We start from the raw sequence: 23,128 nt of genomic DNA on the forward strand, positions 1-23,128 counted from the left end.
TTTTATTTTAAACTTTATTATGGTATTTATTTGAAACAAATTATGTATAGCATATCAAGTATTTTAGCAAACTAGTGATATAACTCAGTGATATTTGATTACAAAAATTTAAATTATTCTTGATTATTATTTATTTATTTTATTTATTTGACATTTGTTAACTGGGTTAGTCCAACTGAGCCATTAGCCCCTTTTCAGTGGAGACCCAAGGAGAAAAGCTCCTTAACTGTAATAGTAATTAAACATTGTATGTAGGATTATACATAGGCTAAGATACATCCATATTGGAAATATACAATCAGAAACTAGAAATGAATAGTCACAATATAGAGGTTTGTACATAGCAAGGAGAAGTACACTTGACAGTATAGCCTAAGAAAAAATAAAATTTATGTGTATAATAGTGAGTATTAACTTTATTATAATAATAATTAAAACACAACTTTATCTAAATCAAAATGAAGCTATTTATAATGTGTGCCAAATCACTCAAAAACATTGATAATAACTGTACATTTAAACTTTTTACTGTGCTAGGGCCCAAACTTATCACACCATACTAGCCTTATATTTTCCAAGTAAAGGAAAATGTCGATCAATATTTGCACTTGCATTTGACCTTGTCGCCTCACAGTAAGACACTGTCCGGTTCGATTCTCAGCTAGAGCATCTTCTGCATGGAGACATGCGTAAATGGGCGTACCTTCGTTGAAGGTTGTGTGTCAGGGCTGGTAACTCGGCACGTAAAAATCAACTACCAATCATTAGCGGACCGGAGTTCCGCTGTGGTAACCCCTAACTGGGAAAAAGCCGAAAGACACAACAACAACATTTGCATTTGACCTTGTAGCTCAGGGTTTAGAGCACTGGTCTAATAAACTACAGGTCATGGATAGAATGTCAACAAGGCCTCTGCTTGTCCTTTAAAAAAGTTTCAGAGTCAGTTGAGGAAGCGCATTGGCTCACTTACAAAGAACTCTACAATGCCTTTCAAGTGTTTCAACTGCATCCAGGGCTATCAAAAAAATAATATCTTTTTGATTAACTGCACTTGCACTTGATTTATACAGTGATCACTACTGTTTATGAACATTTTAAAGCATTTATTTAATTTTGTGGAAAAAATAGTAATTTCTATGTTTGTTGGCTTTTCTAGTTTCTGTGTGTCTCCAAATTGCCTTGCAGAAGCACAAATTAGTCAGGAATTTAGTTGTTTGTTTTTTTAATCTGCACTTGAGAGCTGATTTTACATTAAGAAAGTCCAGGATTATCCATCTTGTGGCAGAACCTTTTTTTTTACCTGGTCTCTCTGAGTTGTGAAGCACTTCAGGAAGCCCAAAGTATATTTGTTTATTGACTAGAAGGGCATAGGATTCAGTTTTCACCTTTTTTCTCAGCTATAAATCAGACAAGTTTTGAGGGTCTCTATTCACTTACAGAGAACTCTGCAATACTTTTAAAGTGTTTCAGTTGCATTCAGAGACATCCAAGACAAGAATATTTTCTTGCTTTACTGCACTTACAATTGCATTATACAGTGATCACTACTGTCTTTGAGCATTTTTAAAGCATTTATTTAATTTTTGTGGCAAAAATAGTCATTTCTCTGTTTGCTGGCTTTTCTAGTTCTGTGCATCTCCAAAGTGCCCTCCAGAAGGTGAATTAGCTAAGGATTTAGTTGTTGTTTAATCTGCACTTCAGAGCAGCTTTTGCTGTGGTTTTACATTAAGAAATTACCACAAGGTCAAAGTATGGTTGTTTATTGGCTAGAGGCATAGGAGTCAGCTTTCAAGCCTTTTTTCTGTGCTATAAATCAGGCAATTTTGCAAGGAGCTGTCTACTGGGCAGCAACAGTTAGCAGTACCCTATATAGTAGCAAATGCCAAGACAGCAAAAGTTCCCTATAAAGTTAGGATTGGGTCCAAAACCTTTTAAAGAGTGTGGCTTTGTGAGGAAATAATCTTAGAGCAGCTAGCTTGCACACTGAATAGCACTACCATATCCTAGCATGATATAACATCTTTCCCTTAACCCCGGAAACTACCCTAGGTGACTCCTGTTAAACCCAATCCTTAATCATAAACAGCCATCCCTACTACGGGGTCAGACAACATGGATATGCAATTTCCAAATGTGTCTGTGGCTAGCTTGGTAGATTTGGGCATCTCAAGGAAATGCAACAATTGTCTCATGTTCTCAAACAACCAGTTAATCATTAAAGAAAACAACACGGTATGCAAACAGTGTAAATACACAACTTCTTAGGAGGCAAACAATTCCCACACAAATGAGGTTGTCAGGAATACCCACACTACATCCCTCCCACACACAGTTTATCTTACATACAGATTGTCTTATGTTGAGGTGCTTAAAACAAACCTTCCCAAATCCAAAGACACATAATGACAAAACTGCTCCTCAGCCATCATTAAAGCACACACCAAAATTAACATCAAACACCTCACATAAGCCTACACCCAATGGTCCCTCAACAGCAAAGCCCATAAGGCAAGCATGTACTTTACCTAATACTCTTGTCACTGGGGACTTTATTGTGCGACACAAAAACGCCCCACTCACCAGATTAGACAAGGAGAAGATAATGGTTAGCTGTCTACCTGGAACCAGTATCTGCAATATCATGCACACACTCAAGTTACTGAACCACAGGTACAAATATGATTCTATCATAGTCTGTGTGTATGCAAATAACCTGAGACATACCTCATTGGACTATATAAAAAGAGACATAATGGATCGCTTGGAATATGTGTTGCAGATCGGTATGAGCCTTGCATTGAGCAGCATTCTACCTTCACTAAGGATGATGTCACATATATGAACATAAAAGGATTGATTTAATAACGGGCCTATTTTCTGGTGTCACTCCAGGAGGATCCAATATCTGTCAGCATGGGAGGCCATGGTCAAAATACCACATTGCTTTGCCAAGGAAGGCTGTACCTGTCCCCGCTTGGCTTTTGGATATTGATTAAAACTTTATCCATCCCTGTAGAGCCTTTTTAGGCAATGACAAAAAAACTCAAAACTACCAACATAGTGAAAAAGACTAAAAGCAACCTTAAAGTGTTTCTGCTCAGTGTTCAGAGCTGAAACAAAAAACTCCACCCCCTTCAAGCCCTCCTCCCTTTGGAGAATGTAGATATCTGTGCCATGACTGAGACTTGGCTTAAAACCCTAAGAGGTACTTTGGCAGTGCAAGGCTACAGTGCCTTCCACTTATTTAGACCAACAACAGCATAGACTGGGGCCAAAGGTAGAGGTGTCTTTATCTACATTGGCAACAGACATACCTCCAGGTTGGTTAAACAGAATGACACCATGGAGCTCATCCATGTACAAGTCACCATAGATAAGGTCTCATCATACCATAGCTAGGTACAGTTCACTTTCTATGACCCAATAATCTCACAACTCTTACCTACACATACCAGAAACACTCACTATCCACCCAAAAACCCTATTCATGAGTGACTTTACCTACCCATCTGTAGACTGGGAAACTTACACTTCCTTACAGGCACAACTTTTCCTGGACTTTATTAACACAAACACCCTGGATCAGTGCATGCTCCAACCAGAGGATCAAATATACTGGATTTGGTACTCATCAACATGGGAGAGCATTGCACTCCCCACCACCCCCCTATGTCATGTCCTCATTAGTGAGGTTGGATGACAAAGCTGTCTCAGTTGAAGTAAAAATAAATCTGGAAAATCCAACAAAACCAGTAGCAGTTAGGAACAATTCAAAGGCAAACTGCATCCTTTAAAGTGGCAGTTTGTCAAAATTCAAGGCCTCTCCTAACCCTGAGACCACAGCTACCTATACAGAATTATTCACAGAGACCCTATATAAGCATGTGAATGGCTTCATAGATGCTGCCATACCTTCCAAAAATAAACACAAAACAAATATTGAAAACAAACACCACTTGTGGAATCCTCACCTAAACAGGGCATATAATAAAAGAAAAATAACTCGTAGTGAAAATCAGGAAGAGTATTTCCCTTTAAGACAAGTGCTGTCACAAACAACTGTAAAAAGATAAAAAGACTATTTTATAGCTGTTATATTAGTTCTAGTCATCATTATAATATCCTTTACTAACTATATTAATAAATGTATAAAGTAATTACAGAAGCAAATTCCATTTCAGTGATTTCAGAAACAATTGTTCCAGAATAAATCCTACATAAATACATTTAATAAAACAGACCTTGCATAGGCCTGAAAAGGTAAGGTCTAGTCTGTGTCTTCATTTTATATTTCATATTTTAAAGTAACTACAGAAATAGATACCTGTTCAGTTATCGCAGAAGGAATTGTAACATTAGGTTTTATTTAAATGTTTGATAGACTTAAGTACATTATTCTCTTTGTATAAATCTAGAAATGCAGTTCTATTAAAGCAGGACTATATATATATTTTACATTTTGCATGCAGTTTCAGCAAATTCACTTTCAATAGAAAGACATGCTTCAATAAAGGATACAAAAAAATAACCTTCAGTCAAAAATACTGATATAAATAAAATGTGCAAACGGAAATAAAGTACATAGAGCACAAACAGATCTTGTTTAAATAGTACAAGGCTTGAAAACCATGGTTAAAGAGGTGTGTAGAACTTGTAGACAATTTAAAGGTTTTGGTACTATTAGGAGATAGTTCAGGCACAGAAGTCAATAAATTAGTTTGGACTGATAAGCAGAAAGTCATTGCAGTGCAGTTCACATACTTTCAGTACAGACTCATGAGAGTGAGTGCAGAAGTCAGGTCAAATAGTCAGCAATTTGGAATATTAATTCTGCCATTCATAAGGAAAGAAATTAATTCTGTGTACATAATATATGGACAGTATAATGAGTGCAGAAGCTATGGACATTATAATAAATAAAGAAGCTATGGACAATATAGCGAGGACAGAAGCTATGGACAATATAGTGAGTACAGAAGCTATGGACAGTATACTGAGTACAGAAGCTATGGACAGTATAATGAGTGCAAGCGCTAATGACAGTATTGTGAGCATAAAAGCTATGGACAGTATAATGAGTGTGGAAGGTATGGACAGTATAGTGAGCACAGAAGCTATGGACATTATAATGAATAAAGAAGCTATGGACATTATAATGAGTACAGAAGCTGTGGACAATATAGTGAGCACAGAAGCTATGGACAGTATAATGAGTGTGGAAGGTATGGACAGTATAATGAGTACAGAAGCTATGGACAGTATAATGAGTGCAGAAGCTATGGACAATACAGTGAGCACAGAAGATATGGACAGTATAGTGAGCACAGAAGCTATGGACAGTATAATGAGTGCAAGCGCTATGGACAGTATAATAAGTACAGAAGCTATGGACAGTATAATGAGTGTGGAAGGTATGGACAGTAAAGTGAATGCAGAAGCTATGGACAGGAAAATGAGTGCAGAAGGTATGGTCAGTATTATGAGTGCAGAAGCTACACATAGTATAATTCAGCCTATTTTAGTTTATCAGCACTGTTAATTGAGACCATAAGATTTGATTCAGTTATTGTTGATATCTACCTCAAATGTATGCTGTTACTACATAATACATATTCAGCAAAGTTATGTTGAATAAAAAGATAAACATATTCATTCCAGTTTCTCCCTATTTCCAGTTTATTTCAAGTATTCTACAGTCCTTTCATTTCTTACAACTAAACAAGAAACTAAGAAGTCTAGTTAAGTCCAACAAGGCCATATATGAGCTCAGAATAGCCTCACAGGCTAAAGACAATTACAAGGCCCTCTTCAGCTATGTCCTGAAACTTAGAAGTAATGTACAGCAGTGTGCTGAGCCAGTAGCAAACAGTATCACCTTTGCCTGTCAGGGTGACATAGCAAATCCACTGGCTGATAAATTCAGGTCAAATTTCCAACCCCCCCCCCCAAACTCCACCAGGTGAAATCTCCTCTAACATACTTCTCCCAACTATCAACAGGGACCAGACACTGGCAGTACTCACTAAAGTCAAGAACACTGCCTTCATGGGTCCTGACACCTTCCCTGGCTACCTCCAAAACCTATGTAGACAGTAAGCTGGCCTTTGACCAGCATGTAGCTAAGATAATAAGAAAATTATTCTATGTTGACCAGCTTATAGATAAAAGTATGGCATCCATTTCCAAGGAAGTTATAGTACCACTCTGCTCAACCCTTATCAGACCTATCATTGAATACAATGCCCTCTATGACATGTATCTAACTAGACACTTGCAAAAGCTGGAATGTCCACAAAAGTTTCTTACCAGGAGAATTTAGAGCATGAATAGCCTGTTCTCCACTGATAGCCTAAAGGCTCTATCTCTCTATTCAGTCTCTTAGAGCATGCCGAGAGGGGATCTTTGCCTGATTTTTAGGGTTTCCTCAGACCCAGCCATGATGGACCTGCTGTACATCTGCTAATAAATAGCACCAGAAACATTAGATCCAGGGATCTGAACTTCTCATGTGACATAAACAGAAACTGTTGGAGAGACAGATAAGTGTCCCAAAGGATTTGTGCACTTTGGACTAAGCTCCCCATCCATGTAAAACAGAGTTCATCTCTGACCCTATTCAAAGGAGACCTTGATAATTGCATGGGAAATTGTAAATTTACCCCTGGTCTGGCCCCCCGTGTCATTTATGGACAGAAGTCATCAATAAGAAAAGTATTATCCTAACACTCCCTCCTACAAATCTTTAGTTACCTCCCTACTAATGTTTCACACCTCTATATAGACATCCATGATACTCAGGACCCAAATGGTTTGGGGTGTGCAGCTAGACTTGTATGTGCCCTAGTGGTCATTAGCCAAGTAACAACTGATGAGCCTATAAACCTGTAATGAGTAGATGCCTTATATTCAAAATTTCAGAAAAAGATGGTGTGAAAAACTGTTTCCAGTTTTAGATAGATAGATAGACGGATGGATGGATGGATGGATGGATGGATGGATGGATGGATGGATGGATGGATATGGGCCCCATTTGGAAGATCAACTTTTCAGAAAGTCAAATTCTATATGGTCCAGACCATATGACAGACTTTCAGAAAAGCTGAATCAGTTGTATGGAGATCATGCCACTGTGGGGATCAGAGAATTTACTCTTTCCCCATTACAATGTGATCTCAGTTGAGATATATAATTAGCAGGAGTTGTGTAGTGGAAAGCCCACCACATGGGGGTTCAGGGAGCTTGCCCACCTGCAAAAAGACATTATTTTATTATTTTTTTTTAGTTTTTGACATTATGTAACTTCGATATGGTCTCAACCATATGCGGTTCAAAGATCTGTCATTTCTGCGTAACAACATAGATCCACGTGTGTGTGTGTGTTTACAGATATATATAGGGTCTATATTATATCATCGAACGTTTAAAAAAGCTAATGATGAATAATCGAACCCATGTAAGCAAAAGCTTACAATCTCGAAAGCTCAGAACAGTGATTTTTTTTTTCCAAGGGAAAAAAAATATTGTTTCAAAAAAAAAAAAAATTTAAATAATACATAAAGTGGGGGGCTTCGCCCCCCCACTTAAATATACCAACTCTAAAATCGCACTACGTTGCCGAAAATGGCAAAGTAACAAAAGCAGCCAAGCTAATTCTTTCCCTGGGAAAGAATTCTCTTAAAAGCCACTTCACTATTTTGTGTTTTCATTGTTTTAAGATTGACCAAGACGCATTCAATATAATGCATCTTCGGTCATCTAATAGAAGCCCTCTATATATATATAGATATATATATATATATATATATATATATATATATGTGTGTGTGTGTGTAGGTTTACTATCAAAATCCTGAACTCCAGTATAAAATCTGGTCATTTGCATGAATCATTTATCTGTAAATCAGCAGAGGAACACAGTCACAATGTCAAATATAATGCCAAATTCGAAGAATCGACATTATTCAACATATGCCTGCCCCTGCTGATTACTCAACACCACTGTAAGTTGAACTTGTAAGCAGTACATGTGTACTGCACAACACAGAAATGCCTGTTTTTGCAGGAGGACAAGCTCCCCCTGAGCCCACCACACCCCCCTGCAAATAATATATTCCAACTCTGAGATCCTACTCCGGTGGGGAAAAAGGGTAATTTCCTGATCCCCACTGTACCACGATCTGTATTCATAACGCAGATGACAGGTGTGCGAATGCACTGTGACAGTCACAAAACTGCACCTCGCACTACTGCAGGTTAGACGAAACGGGAATCATCCAACTGTTCGACATTCCCGTTTTCATCTAACGTGTACTCATTTTGATAGTAAACTTATAGATATATAGATAGATAGTGTGTTTGTTTTGTTTCTTTACATGCAACTGAGTTGCATCTCCAGCAGTAGTTATTATCCTTATTATCTATACTTCCCTTTTGCATGTCAGAAATATCCTATGTATAAATTTCCATGTAAAATATTCAATGATAAAAATGTTGTCTTTAGCTGAAACTAATATTATGGTCTAACATATATCAGCAACATTTGGATAGTATTCAGTAAGAGAAAGGTAAAAATTATCTGTATGACAGTATAATTCTGTTAAACTGAGTTAGGACTGAAAATAGCTGTTGTTTCATTCTGCAATATAATTTTTTTTATAATTCCATAATGTTGGATAGCTCTTCTATTTCAGTCTTATTCTGTGTCTTCATGGAATGCAAACTGCCAAATGCTTTGAACCAGCAAAAAAGTTTTTAGACTGTACTTTTCCCCTATAAATAATAATCCTGTTGATAAGAAGGATAAACAGGGGGTTTATCTACTACACAAATTACAGTTAGTAATATAAAAAGATTAGTTATACTCATTCAGAGGGATAACACTAATTTATATTATGTTAGACAATATTTATTATTACATTTGGGTTTAATTTTATTTTTTTATTTTTATGTTGATCATGCTCTTTCTGAGCATTTACATCAGATGATGTGGAAGGTACTCAGTTATTTCATGTATGTCATTTGTGTGATTCTTTGCTGCAGTTTTGTGTTTTCCCTTTTGTTTACATCTTCTTCCAGTATTATTAAACAATTCCAGTTATAAGGGGGTTACAGTGCTGACTTTACTTACACCAGCTTCAGATATGTTATGGCTAAACATTACATTCTGCTGAGTGCAACTGCTTTATTACTGCAAAGCTCAAGGAGCACTGAGACTGCCCTCTGAATTTAAGAAAAAGACAGGCTTTTCTGGTCTCAAGCAAAGTGACAAATGGTTGTTGCCAGCTACTGCAGAATAACAGCAAGAAACTAGAACAGCTTTAAAAGCTTTTAGGCACTTTACTCTGCCACACTTTTAAACAAAAAGTGAGGCAGAGCAAAGTGTCTGAGTTTTTAAAGCTGTTTGGTTCATATTGGGATGGTTAACTTTATATACTCTGTGTAGTAGCTCAGTGTTCTGTGGCTTTCAAAGCTGTAAAGCACTTCACAGCTGTATCCTTATTTCTTTCTGTAACTTGCAGTACAACGAAAAGATAAAGCCTCATTTACTACCTGGAATTATGATCTAGTTTCTCTAGTCACAACTTAGCTTTGTGTTCCTGGCATGACCTCTCAAACGTCATTTCACATTGCATTCTTATGGTGAATTTCTTGATATCTGTATCTCAGACACCTAACAGTTTGGCTTGATCAGTGACTTGATCATAATCCTGTATGTCATTCCTTAGCAAGAGTTACTATCAGTTCTCTGTCACAAGTTATAGTAGGCCTATTAAGCTCCAGAAGTGTCTTCAATAGCGTTCAGCTTTTATTTTTCTTTTATATACTTGACCCAACTGCTCAATCACGCTGCAGCACAAAAAAAGTATGAGTAACCTGGCTTAGCAAACACATTAATTATATGAGCTATATCACAATACATTTTACATTTTTTCAGAGCAGATGCAGACCTACTTCACAAACACAAAGCTAATTCTCTAACACAGCTACCATTCTACGTTTACAACACAGATTAGTATATGCAAACCTCCTCTGGCCTTGGTGCATACTCCTGTATAAGTTGCATTTACCTAAAAGACTATATCCCTGTACAATTTACATTTGCCTGCATATCTTGGTAATAAATGCTTTGAGATGTTGCTTTTTTCTGTTTTATGTGAAAGTTCTACTGAAGCTGTTGTCCTCACCATCAGAGGGATCTCATCAATTGCCAAATTTTTTACCTTGTATTTAGTTCCCCTTAAGGATCGTATTTCATCATGCGGACCTGCTTGCTGAAAGATCACCACTATACTTGAGTGACTATGAAAATATTCTGCTTTTCCTATTAACATGCATATATTTTCTGTGCCGGAGATTTTATCAAAATATAGTATTCCTTACTTCACTATAGCATTCCATGTGGGTATAAAGAAATGTACTGGTAGCTACATAGCACTGTAGGTGTATAGATTGGGCTGGGAACAGGGGACTGTGTGTATGTGTGTGGTTCTGTATATGTGTAAACATGTATGTAAATATATACAAAGTTATTTTTTTCTGATTCTTCTTTTTCCAGACAAAAAAAGCTGTGGCCAATGTAAGTAAATCAATATTACTAGAATTATTATAAAAATCTTAAAGTGTAATGGAAGATTTTATCAAGAAATAAATAAACTTGCTAGAAAGCCTGAACTCACATGCTTAGTATATCTTGATAAGAAACAATTTTGTTCAACCTTGGAAATAGAAGTTTAGCAGTATTTATGAGAATTCTAATGCCCTGCTGTAGTGTCAGAAATAGTGTGTGGCACCAGGTTTTATTTGTAGCCTTCCATAGTACCAATATATCTCTCTGATTTGCACTGAATGTTTGCATTCAGCAGAAAGCCAAGATCAGAAATTACCATACTATTGCTGTATTTAATATGGTATAGATTATTCTGTATAGGAAGAAGAGTTTTATTGACAGCATTCAGTGTACCGCATAAGCTGACAAGTGCTTATTACAGGGGATGAGCTAATGAAACTAAACAAGTTAATTAGAGGCATTTGTTTATAAGGAGAAAATGACTGGCAATTACTTTTAAGATGGAGAATGTTTGTTTTTTTAGAAGAACCAATATGATAGCATTGGACAAGTCATATGAAACCAAGCAGTATGTATATATGTATATTAGTTCCTTTTTGTCACAGACTACTTCACAAATTACATACCATGAAATAATAAGGATGTCTGATATAGAGCAAATATGTTTCAGTCATTTAAGACAGTGATAATTTATTTTAAACTTTAAGAATCTGCAAAAGATAGAAAAGGCACACTTGCAAGCAGAAAACTTTTCACATGTATTATACTTGTTACCTAAGGCTGAGGTGATGATCACATGCCTTTCCTATTCCTTTTACTTTTCTGTTGTTCGTGTGTCTACTTCTACTTTCCTTATGTGCCATCACCTTCTTGTACCTCTGTCCCCAGGATAACAATTGGTGGTCTATGATAATGTGTGGTTGCTGCAGTTGGTAGCTGTGTTTACCCCTTCATACTACCTTCTTTTCCTTAGACAGCAGTAATGTATAAGATGCAGATGCTGTCCACTTGCACAAATGATATTAAGCAACAGCAATAAAACAATTGTAGGTGTGTCTGTTGTCTTCAGTTTATCCCAAGAGCTTTTGATAATGAAGCAGAAAATATTCGGCATTAAGTAAAAATTTGCTTTGTAGTCACAAATGTTGTAAGGAGTGTAGTTTGAAAAGTCAGGGATGAAATAAAGGAAAAGCAGGAAAACTGATGCAAAATATCCATGCTATAAAAATGTTTATAGGTATATAAGTAAGGGAAATTAAAATGTTTTTTTTTTTCCAACACAGGGATCCGTGTTTGCAGAAGAGGTAAGTTGTCAAAATAATGCCTGCATGTTTCACATTTTGCAGAGTGCTAAATGGATAAATCTTATACCACATCTCATAATTGGTTTCTATATTTACCTCTCAGGACTTTTCATTAGCAATATAGGAACATTAACATAATGTCACAGCATTAAAGAACAATTTATCAGACAGTCCACAGAAAGTAATTTAGAACAGAACTAAAAGGTAATACAACAAGATGCAGCTTATCAAATAAGTTTTCAGGTGGTGCAGATAAACCTGTGAATCATTGATTTTGTCTGTTTACATCAGTATATGTAAAAAATACCATAAGATTAAATTAAAAGAAAAAAAAACTTCTAATTTATGTAAGATAACTAAACTGTTGTTAATCCATGCAAAAAACAAAAATGTCCAAGAAGTGAACCAGCTGCTAATCTACGTGTTGTTTTATGAATGTTTGAACAGAAATGGACTGTTTGACGTAGTAAACATATACAAACATATCCATTCTATCCACTGACTCACAGGAAAGACCAATATAATAATATAACTTCTGACAGAGTATTTGTACTGTTAGCAGTTTGTAAAATTCTCTGACACTGAAGTGCTTGCTATTTTAGTACATATTTCAATCGTATAATTTACATCTCTTTCACAATGTGAAATATTATTGTTTCATAATAGTTAGGGAAAAGTGTATTTTACAACCAAATCCATGCTTTAACATTTCCGTCTCCATTTTAGTGTTTTTTTTAGGATAGGTTTTGTATGACATTTATTTTAACTAAGGTGCAAGGCTTTATGACTTGGTTTTCACAGAACTAAGTAAATGTGGGAGTGAGATACGAACATTATATAGCATTTGGTATATTAGGATGGTTGAAAAAAACAAGACAGAGATGAGCTGTATGCAAACATCTTCAACAGCAACAATTTTAGACTGCACACGTATACAGCAAATCAGACAATATGATACACATTTTATTAATTGATACATTAACTAAGGCATCAGGTTCTTAAAACTGTACAACTATATAGTACATGCTCACCTTTTAAGATAAAACTCATTCTTAATCTAATGAAATCATAATTTAAATATATGCAGAAAATAGCTGCTTAATCTTGTAAAGACATGATTGCAAAATTAGTAAACTTTGATTCCTTTCAATATTTCACTAAAACACTACTTTTCAAATGGAAGGACATCTCACTCTTCATCTTTTTAGTGTTTTCATTCAGCACTGCATGTGTACTAAACCAAAACATTGTATTAATATAGTATTTATAGGCACTTGAAAATACGTATCAGAGCTTTCTGCCCTTTGTAGAAGTCTAGAGCTTCCTGCTAGCCTCCTTAACACTGGGACAGTCCATTGTATATACACCTACTGCTGATCCACGTGGAACTGCATCATGAATGTGTTTTTCAAACAATCTATCAGACTGTTCTAAATTCACATGAAATATTCGGGTCTATATTACATGATCGAATGCTGAGGTCATCAAACACCTAAACATCGACCACGTAATAGCGAACTGCAAAACAGCAAATGCTACCAGGAAACTTTACCATCCGCCACAAAAAAAAAAAAACTTTACAGTCAAATTAAGTGGAGGGCTTTGCCCCCCACACCTCATGACGTGGGGGGCACACTCCTTAACTAAATATTCCAACTCTAAGATCGCTGCACAGTGGAGAAAATGGCAAAATCCAGCAAATGGCCAAGGGAAATCTTTCCCTGCATTAAATTGGCCATTCACTGTTTTTTGCTTTCGATATTACGTGGTCGATGTTTACATGTTTGATCACCTAACCATTCGATCACGTAATATAGACCCAAAAACTTCTTGTGTCATCCACTAATGCTTCTGGAAATACCTCTGTAGGCAGCTTTTCAGATATCTCTCAGTAATTGCTTGATGTGCCTCTTTGCTGGAGGTTTCTCTAAAGCAAATCTTGTATTTTTGGATACATGTATTCTGAATAAATGTCTCAATTTATTTTCTATCAGCTTACTTAGGTATGAAAAATGAAAGATCTTGGCTTCTTAACAACTAGTCTTTCTGTCTGCTTTTCTTTGTAATTTTGCTGTATTCCCATTAAGTCCCTCTGTTTCAAAGATGATAGAAATCCTGTTTTTATGACATAGTAGAAATTTGCCTAGGCTTCTTTTCTTTGTTTCTTTTGTACTTAATTTCATACTTTTCATATGAAGTAACACAGCAGAGGTAAGCATTGCAGTCTGCAGCCTTTCAGAAGGTGAGTAGGTGATAGATATACGTCTAAAGGGAACATTTCTACATTCCAACAAAGTTAGATGTATGTTTGTAAAAGAGCAACTGCATATTTTCTGCTGTTTGAACTGTCCTCTTCACTTGGTCATCACACCAGGAATACTTTTCACTACATCTCATATGTTTAAATGTCAGCATTTCCGAAGGGTATGTTTACATATTAATGAGTTTGATTAACAAAAGCTATTGGTCTATTCAAATGTTAATTGTCTGTATAAAAGCAATGTAATTAAGTCTTTCGTTTGTCTGATGAAGTCTGTGTTAATGGATGAAAAACGCGGTGATTCATTAAGCGTATAACGGTATATGTTGTTTTATATACAATAAAATACTTTACACGGTTCGAGAGTCCGGAGTTTACTTCCCTTCAACTGTGTGTTTTTGTGGTCACCAGTTGTTTGGTTCGCATTTGTACTCCTTGTTTTGGTTACATGTTTAAATGTCCATTACTCTGAAAATATCTTGAGTTCTAAATGTACATGCCAAGAATCATTATCATAGACAACTACATCAGATACTCCATATATGAAAGCACATCTTTAAGTGCATTGATAATACTAACACATTATGTAATCTGTAATGTAATTAACATTAGAAATTTTAACTAGTAGTCAATGAATATTATAAACACATGCTCTCTGAAGTGAGGCAAATCCTCAACAATTAGCCTGTAATACAAAATCATGTCTTGTCTTAGAATATTGCTATGAAGTGTGCTGCAGGTAGGACAGATTTAAATTTCTTGTTAAATCTGTATTAACATGCCTAGCCTGGTTAACAAATCTCAAGCTCTTTATATACACTTCACATTTTTCTGATGTGATTCCTACATTCTTGCCAGGATTTTTTCCATGGCTTATTTTGTGCAGTAGCAATAGCATTTTATATACTTTAAGCATTAGATCTTATATTCAGCCAATTTCTTCTTTAAATTAGTAGTTCTGTTTCTGTCTTTACAGCAAACTTTTTTCTCTGGCCATTGCTAAATATTAATGCATTTTCATCTCTCAGTCTCTATTAGTACAATTCTGAAGGTGTTTCACCTTCTTGTTCAGTTATAGGCAACTGTAGAATTATCTAGTTGCCTTCCAGTTCTTCCTCTAGCAAGCCACATGTCATTTTATTTCAATCAACTCATCTGTTATATACATTTGGATGTCTAGATCAGTAACATCTGTTGTAATTTTGAGAGTCCCGTATACAAGGATTTCTTAAATACCATATGAAGTGGCTTATGGTATATTTCTACCAGCACAGCTTTCCCACAAATATATTTGTGGAGCTTTCACATCAATACATTCTAGCAAGCAACAATTTTTCTGACAGATCATATTACCTATTTTTGTAAATGCTCTTGCCAGATAAACAGAACTTTTACCATATCAAACTGTGTCACTGAAGGTATTTCAGTTGATAGGGTGGCCTAATGGTCAAGGTGTTTGCCTTACAAACACAAGATGCAGGGTTTGAGTCTCACAAGGGATAATTGGCTAGGCTTACAATGGCTTGCAAGGGCAGTTAGCCTAGTACTAACCTATGAACCTATGATAGCTGTTTATGCATTGTATAGATCTTTTCTTGGTTTGTATTGCAGTCCATTCTGTGTCATATTCTAGTAATTTTCTCAATGGCAAATTCAAATCTGGGATGTCTGGAATAACATTAGAAAGATACTGTGCAATTTCTAAAACCTTCTTGAGACTTTATTTGTCCTCTTAAGATATCTGCACTATGACATTTATATTTTCAATAGCTGGCTTCTAGCCTTCTAATGATAAGATATGACCCCTATATTTCAGGTTTAATTTGACACTAATTATTTCTCAGCATGATTTAATTCATGCTAAGCCGTCTGCAATGTTTTTATGAATTTTTGGAATTCAAAAAACACGAGAATCCTAGGGTTAGAAACCTTAAGAAATTTGTAGTCTGAGGGAGAAATCTGTTCATTAATAAATAAATCTTCAAGTGACAAATCAATGTTATGGTAAGAAATGTTCACTTCATTGATACTTGATTCTCCATAGGTATCAGTAAATAGTAAAGTGAACATTTTGTTGTTGTAGTCATTGCTGTTCATCACAACTAACCCCACCTTTTAGACCTATAGTCATTGCAAAGGCTTCAAAGACCTTTCCCATAGCCAAATATATAGACCATCATACTAAACATTTGCTAGAAGCTTACTTTTTTGTTTTAAAGATTCTTTGGGACTTCTTACTCAAGTTATCAGATGAACTTTATAGGAACTGTATTATTTTTGTCACCATTGATGTTAAAGACCTATATTCAGTCATCCCTGAATGGTTTTACCAATAGTTATGTAAAAATTCAAAACTTAACGACATTAAGGTTTTAACATTAAGATCTTTAATGGAAGTCGTGTTAGAGAATAATTTTAGAGTATTTGACCAACAGTATTTCAGACATAAGAAAGGTGTAGTAATGGAGGTGACATGCGCCCCATTTTTGCTAACCTTGTTCTTGCATTTTGGGAAACTATGTCCTCTCCTCTTGTTATAGTAAATCATGGTCATTGTACTGAAGATAACTTGATGATATAATTTTTTGGATCGGCTCAATGGAAAAATCTGGAAAAGTTTCTTTAGTACCTCCATACCACCACTGATTTTTTGTCCTTCACTGTGTCTTGTTCTGACGAATCTGTCAGCTATTTAGATGTTACTATAATTAAGAACAAATTGGAAAGTAAATTTGATTCCAACATTTATAAAAAGCCAACCTATTCTAACACATTGCATTACAATAGTTGGCACCCCCTTCACCAGAAAAAAATCGCTGGTTAAGGGAAAATATGTTAGATTGGCCCGAATTATAACAGACAATGCAGAATTTCAGGTACAATGTAACATTCTAAAAGAAATGTTAGAAAGAAGGGGATATCCAGGTCCCCTACTAAAAGACATCTTTCAGGAAGCACAAAATAAGAGGGTGAATGGTCATTTTACCCCTTTATTGGATTTGCGTAGGAATTCTACCCCCCCGTGAGTGAAAATAATAAGAATTTAAATGTCAGTTTTGGGAAGGCACTTATGTTAACCTACAACAGAGATTTTTTATGATATCAGAAGTATTATAGAAAAGAACTGGAATATTTTTAAGACCAATTTGGATTATATGAAGGTTGTGGGTAGAGTTCCATCTATAGTATACAAAATATCATTTAAAGTAAATAGCCACAGCCTGTCTAGCCATGCTTCATACAACTTTCCTTTTGCCGATTTACTATTACAATGTTGAATGACACAACACATTTGAGTAATTTCATCGACTCATATGGTTGAATTTGTGAACGTTGTTTTTACCATATGTGAAAAGTGGTAAAAATGATGTTTGACATTTGAACCAATTTGACTGTTCCTTTAAAATCACAGTTCAAGTCAGCAGTAATTTTATAGGAACCAATCTCTTCCTTGCTTTAGATTTAATGAACTCGGACCATTTTGGTTTGCTGTTTTTACCAGTCACCCATTTGATTATGAGATTCCGAAATCCATGTAAGTGTTGTTCAACATTTTGATAGTAAACCTCTTTTGCCCCATATATCCCCACTACTATGTTTGTATCTTTTTCAGTATATGATTTGCAAAGCTGGCTAAACTATCCCAAAGTCCTCATCAGTGATTTACAGAAAGGGGGGGGGGGATTACCCACTTTGCACGACACTGTATGGGCATGGAGGTATAGCCCAACAGCTTTGTGGTTAACTGCTGGAGTTACATCTGTCATGAAGTCTTCTTCATTTTTTCTGATGTTAATCCCCCCTTCCAGGTTGTACACAGTCCCAGGAGTTATTAATCTCCAATTATAGCAGTAAATTAGCTAGGGTGTGGTGAACGGTGCGGCTGCCTAGTGTAAAAAGTACTAGAAGGTGTGATCTATAGATATAAATTAGTCTTCGAAGCATTGCCTGCAGTGAATGCCATACTGAATTTCTGATCAGAAACTGAATTGTGTTTAGCATGCTGTACTTGCTGCTGCAGTTTCAAAAGGAACTTTTTTTTTTTAGTACTGAAGTACTGTAGCACTCATCCATGTGTCTGGCATTAACTGTAGTAGCTGCTTGTTATATTCTAGCAAGCAGTTTGCAGCAGGTTTAAAAAGAAAATAATTTTTTGGTATTAAAGTACTTCAGCACTCTGGGTAGCACAAACTGTACAGCTGGTACATTGTAACAAGTAGTTTGTAAAAGTTTAAAAAGGAATTTTTTTTTATGTACCGAAGATCTTTAGCACTCTGTGTTGTACTACCACTACTCTACCCCAGCACCGTATTATCTGTTCTACACATGCTGGTGGTTTCTTGTACCAGCTATGCAAACCCTTCTGTTCAACAGCCTCATTAATTTCCTTTTCCCACCCCTCCCCACCCTCACCTTGATGGTGGAATTTTCTAGTTCATTTCAAGAGTCAGGAAAGCTACCTTACTATTAATCTATTCCTATTGCCTGCATGCCCCTTTCCTTAATACTCCCCGTCTGATTATGCTTCTTCAAAGCATCAGTTAACCTGCAGATGGTACCTGGCACTAGCTGCTCCTTTTCCTTTTCCACCTTGACCTCTAAGCCAGTAATTTTAATAGTCCTTACTCGTCATCAAATACCCTTGATTTACTCACGTTATCATCATTCCTTAGTATCTTAAACCTTGGGATAATAATTTGTCATTTCCCATCTTCGATGATGCATGTTTCTATTCATGCACCCCACCACCACCCCCACCTTTGTTAGGACTGACGTTTTTTTCATTTTGTTTCCTTAGCTCTTTATACCTTTATGCATTATTGTTTCCCTTTCATCTCCTTATTAATTTTATACTCATTCCTGTTTCCTCTGCTCCATTGTACTCTCTTTCTTTGCGTCTGATTCCTCCTCATTTGAAAGATAAAATAGTTTCCTTGTACCCTTATTATTTAAACTGCACTGCTTCTTTCCCATGTTGTAAGATGGACGTTATGCATAAAGAGCACCTTTTGTTTGCCCCATGTCCTACTGCAGTAATACACCATGTTGGACCCTTCCAACCCATCCTCTCCATTCCCGCAGATATCAGTTGAACTGCTATATCCTATTGTTTACTTTCCTAGATTTGAACACTGCTAAATCTTTAGAAGGAGGTATGCTTCTCTATCTGCCAGCCCATTGTAGATGCTTCATTGGTCCTTCTGATGGTTTCTTCCATGGTCCTCGCTGCACTGTTAAATCATGTTTCCATATGGAACAATTTATTTATGTATTGCCTACCACTTACCACCACTTGTGTCCTGGAACCCTTTCCACCGTCATTAGACTGTTCCTTATATCACTTTTGTGTAATTGATGTGATACCAAATACCACATTATTGTACATAGCTCACAATAAAAGCAACGCTTTTCCAAAACCTGTAAACAGCACCAGTCCAATAAAGTATTTACCAAGTTGGCATGATGAGGTGTAATCGGTGTGCTGAGATATACATATTGTGACCTCTGCTTGGAAATAATTTAATATAGGCCAGTCTGACATACAGCAAACAGTGTAATGTATAACAGCATTATAAGCAGTGTACTGAGACCATGCAATGTAGTAGTCCACGGTAACACATTTTTAGCTTAGATGCATTGAGACCGTCTAGATAGTACACAATGAAGATAACTATAAATAAATATATATGTAAGATAACTATAAGAATATATGTGATTACATGTGAACTTGCATAATTATCTTTACCCCAAAATACATTGCTTTATGAGGAAAAGTAACTTACAGCACCCATTAAATGGGCACCCCAAGTGCTGCCTTGGAAGGCTTGGATGGGCCCAGATGAGGAAGGATATAGCATCTGCAGTACCACTGAATTTAGTGGAAGGTATAAGTTGTTTTCCAAAGACTATCTAATGACTAGTTTAAAAGGGATGCTGACCTATATTTATTAAAAAATGAAACTGCATTTTCATCAGGTAGAGAACTTTGTGTTAGTAGCAGCATTGAGACTCCATCATGTTTAATTGTAATTTCTGGTCATTTCCAAGTTTCCATTATAATTTTAGTGTATATAAATACTCCCCACACACACACACACACACACATCTATCAGTCTATCTGTCTTAAAATCGATTCTAAGTACAGACCACTCAGTAAGTAAATCTGCAGTATTTATAAGTGGTAAATTTAAGAAGAAATACAAATTATGGGGAATGAGTGCAATAGTCAATAATGTCAAATTCCATGAAAATAATTTTTTTCAATACTCAGATACTTCAAATTTGGCCTTTACTGGCATTTTTCCTGGCAAGTGGAACATTAGTATCTCTTTTAGTAACTGCTCAAAACAAGGACTTTGCCAAGGATTGGAACCCATTACAGATTAAGAGCCATAACAGTGAAAAATGTCTTTTTAGAGAAAGCTGGTCATTTCTAACATATCAGCATTTAAACCCATTTGATTCTTTCATGTTTACCATTCCCCCTGGTTCAGGGTTATGCTCCTGGTAGTTAGTCTGTGTCTAAACTGCAAAGTAGGTAAAGCGGTTAGCTTCACTTGTCAGACATACTATTATGAGACTGAGTGACTCTTTCTGCTAATTGAACAACAGATGTTTCGCATTCCTTAATTCACCTTCATGCAGTATATGGCCTTTCCCATTCCTCCCCAAAAAAGAGTCACAGCACATTGACACACCAGTGAAAATAATTTACACTTTCACTACAAAATAGTTTTAAGTTTCTTCACGTGAGTTAATCTGCAGCTGGTAGTATTCTGCTTATTAATCCAGGCACTCAGCTTCATGTCAAGTCATAATTTTGCTAGTATTAACGGTTCTGAAATAGCATAATATACAGGAGTGTTACACAGCTCAAGTTGCTGTCCTATACAGTGTCAGTGATGTTGAAATCTGTGCTACAAATTCCAGGTGTTGCATTGAAGAGAACACTGTTGCTAACATAAATGGGCAGTGTGTTAACCAGTTTTGGCAGGGTCAGTCTAGACAATATGGTCATGTCAAGCCTACAGCCACTTGTCCATACGTTTATGTTACTGCTCTTGCACTATTCCTGTACCAGTAGAACCTGTCCAGAGGTATTCAGTCTAGCTAAGTTGTCCTAAGAAAGCTGCAACCATGTTTGATTTACATGTTGTAAATATTGCTTACTGGACTGAAGCTCGGTGTAAGGTAATGTTTGTCTTGAATCAACTTGAGAAATACAGTGAAAATAAGAATACTAATCCAGTTTTAAATCTTTTGTTCTACTAATATTTAGAGTTTCGACCACACACCTGTTACACATGCCGTAAATCATACCCTTGGCATTATCGCTACTGGCACTGGTGATGTCGAGAAGGCTTCAAGCAAGCCCACTGCTGAAAAACACTGAATGAAATGAAACACACTCTTCTTTTTTTTCAGCTTTTTTTTTTTCATATTTATGTTTGCACTTAAAAGTGAAAACTAATTCAAAAAGGAGCTTATGAGATGTGATAACTCCAATATGTATCTGCAAACATGATAAAAATATATTTAATAGCAATACTTTATTGTCCTTCATTGAAGATCTCTAAGCTAAAAGCCTCCAGTTGCAGTATGACTTCTGGGCGTTTTCTATAAATGCAGAATGACTTTCTTTTACTTAAAAAAACAGCTTAAAATGCAAGCAAAATATAAAAACATTTATGGCATTTAGCAAGTCGAAATAAACAGATAAATTGTCAAGGTGAAATCTGCTTTTTCTTCATGTAGAGTTTATTAAATTTCAATGAGAAACAGTATTGTTGTATTTCGCAGGAATCATTCCATACCTTTCAACTTCCTAATCAGGAATTCTGTACAGAAATAAAATTAATGGTGGACAAAGGCCCAGTATCAGGGACACATTTTAAATATTACTCTAATTCACTTAAAAAGTTTATAGAATAACACTTTCTGAATAGATTTTCTGAACAATGTAAAGTATGAATCTCTAACATCTGGCATTATTGACTGACTATGCTCCTCATTGATTAGCAAAAAGTTAAAAAAATGTACATGTGGCAGGGCACAAATATAAGCCAATTTAGTGATCTTCTACTAAAATTTGGACAGTGTAGAGGTACGAGCCATTAATGGCAGAAAGGTTTTTTTTTGTCTCCCCCACTCCAGACATATCCCAGGTTCTGATTTTGTACATATTGCACATTGGCTGATATATTTGTTTACTTAAGGCTGCAAGGACCTGGGTTTTGTTTGAAGCCATTCCCAAAATGCATCACTCCATGGCATACCTTAAGCATGTGAAATGAAGTAGGAAGATCACACCTGTTTGCATGTACTTACAGTTTTATAGATTTCAATTTTGTCTATCAGTATACAAGTCCCTCCAGCTTTCCTGCCATACTCAAGGATTGCTCCATTATAAATATACCCTTCAATGACAAAATTGTCACTGGCTTTTCACAGCTTCCTGTATCTTCTGAGTTATCTGGGACCCAGGCTGATACTTGAACATGGGTTCCCACTGGCACTGTCAGGTGCCATGCTCCTAGGCCATGGTATGAAAACCTCTTAGAATTATAACCAGCATTAAAATAAACAATTCTAGGACTGTGGTGGTGGTACTGCGGTAGCGTTGTCACCTCATAGCAAGACGTCCCGTTCGATTCTCAGCTAGAGCGTCTTCTGTGTGGAGGCATACGTGAATGGGGCATGCCTTCGTTGAAGGTTGTGCATCAGGGCTGGTAACCCGGTACGTAAACATCGACTACCAATCATTAGCGGACCGGAGTTCCTCTGTGGCGACCCCTAACCGGGAAAAGCCAAAAGACACAAACAAATTAAAATAAACAATTCTGATATGTTTCATTAGAAGCAGATTGTACTGGATACAAATCAAGAAGCATTTTTTCAGAAGCTCGGGTTTTATTGTTATCCAGCATGATTTAATTATGCATAGAAGACTGTGAACAAAATCATTAGTATTGTATTTAGTCTGTTAGTTGTTGCCTA

At 36.1% G+C, this 23,128-nt stretch overlaps 1 long non-coding RNA gene across 1 annotated transcript in view; it reads left to right on the plus strand.

The window, feature by feature from the left end:
* LOC122791063 overlaps positions 1 to 21,859 on the plus strand; it is a 123,481-nt gene extending 101,622 nt beyond the window's left edge. The window contains exons 9-11 of the long non-coding RNA XR_006363067.1: positions 10,556 to 10,576; positions 11,851 to 11,871; positions 21,411 to 21,859. This is a non-coding gene — a long non-coding RNA (uncharacterized LOC122791063). The remainder of the gene's footprint in view (positions 1 to 10,555; positions 10,577 to 11,850; positions 11,872 to 21,410) is intronic.
* Positions 21,860 to 23,128: the final 1,269 nt, after the last annotated feature.

The sequence above is a fragment of the Protopterus annectens genome, chromosome 16.part0, assembly GCF_019279795.1.
Source record: "Protopterus annectens isolate FY-2018-M chromosome 16.part0, PAN1.0, whole genome shotgun sequence".
Classification (NCBI taxonomy): Eukaryota; Metazoa; Chordata; order Ceratodontiformes; family Protopteridae; genus Protopterus; species Protopterus annectens.